This window comes from Phalaenopsis equestris, unplaced genomic scaffold, assembly GCF_001263595.1.
Source record: "Phalaenopsis equestris unplaced genomic scaffold, ASM126359v1 Scaffold000250, whole genome shotgun sequence".
In the NCBI taxonomy this organism is placed as follows: domain Eukaryota; kingdom Viridiplantae; phylum Streptophyta; class Magnoliopsida; order Asparagales; family Orchidaceae; genus Phalaenopsis; species Phalaenopsis equestris.
Window position 1 is genome coordinate 562000 of NW_018164692.1, and position 1803 is coordinate 563802.

Here is a 1803-nt window from a genome sequence, read left to right on the forward strand (position 1 = left end):
ACTTAATTTTATGTTTCTCTTTTACAAAACAATATTCTCTGTCATAAAGCATTGCAGGTCTCACCACCCTCTTATTAAATTTTTCTTAAAATCTAAGTGGTACTTTTATATCACACAATAGGTACGACGCATTCCTTCAACCATCCAACTCGAACTCTACAAATAGAATCCCCATCTACATCTCACTTTGAACAATATAATTGATATATCTAAAACAGTCAATCCTTTTAATGACTTAATCACCCATTGTTACAAACCCGCCACTAGATCTACGACCGCTAAAATTACATCCATGAATTCATTTTTAGATATACTCAAACAAAAACCTTTACACTTAAAGTTGACCTCCATAATTCAATTTTTTTTCTAAACTCTCTCTCTAGTCTTATCCACAAGAAGGATAAAGTTGACCTCCATAATTCAATTTTTTTTCTAAACTCTCTCTCTAGTCTTATCCACAAGAAGGATAAAGTTGACCTCCATAATTCAATTTTTTTTCTAAACTCTCTCTCTAGTCTTATCGACAAGAAGGATATCATCAGCAAAAAAACATACATCAAGGTGCATCATCTTGTAAATGTCCAGTAAGAATATCCATAACTAAAGCAAAAAGATATGAGCTTAAAGTTGATCCCTGATCTAGAACAAAATCAAGAACAAAATCAAGAGGCATAACTTCGCACATCACAATGATGTTTGCTCGTGTGATTTAAAATGATTACAAGTTAACTACACTTATCATGACCAAATATTTTCTCATTAACTTGTAAATGGCATTGACAACCTCGTCCTTGACTTAGATAAGCAAGATAAATAGTACCTCATGTTCACCTTCACATAGGTCAAGTGTCACCAATTTTGGCTATTACCCCTTTAGCATCAAGGAAAGACTCGAGTTCATGCAATTTATCAACTCCAAAACCTGATTCGGCTTGACAGTGATTTCCATCGCCTTCCATTTCACATCATGAACTTCTTCAAAAACTGCTTCGAAATAGTTCCGAGTAATTCATTTTATTATCTCCTAAGATATAACAATGACCATAATAATGGTTCCTTGAAAAGGATATAGGATGCATGACTAAAAATGTTACAAACTTTTTGGATCCACTTTTTCTTCTCAGCAATCTCGATCCCTTTTCCCTTCTTCTGAGTAGGAGATTTGCCATAATTGTTCTTATTCTTGCTCTAACTAGTCCTAGCAAGCGTGCTGGTATGACTTAAGGTCTACAAGTAAAACAATTTTTACATGATAGCTGAATCATAAATATATGACTGTAACCCGGATTTTAATGAAATTACATTCTTCTTCAACAACTAAAGCATATGCCCTTCCACGCTAGATTGAAACATCAAAACTCAAATCATGCATCTAATAACACAACATTATTGAATGATGCACCAAGGATGCAAATTTAAATCTCAGCCATTGGTTATCTAAAATCAGACTGCATAAAATTATCTAACATGGCATGCTTTATAAAGAGATTATAGACATAATATAGTAATGTAAATATAGAAATACAAGACAGTTGAACAAATAATAATAATTATTGTTATTATTATAATAACTCCAAGAACAGGAAAGGCACAAAATGAAAGTTGATAGAATCTCAGCGGCCAACCAAAGCAGAAAGGCTGCCTATCACTTAATTCAGTGACATTGCCATCAATTAATAAAATAAAGAGATAATCGAATCAATTAACCATTAATAAATCAGGATATATCCATAATGTTTAGGCCATCACTTCACTTATCAAAAGGAAAGAAATCTCAATATTAAAAAAAAAACATATAGGCCA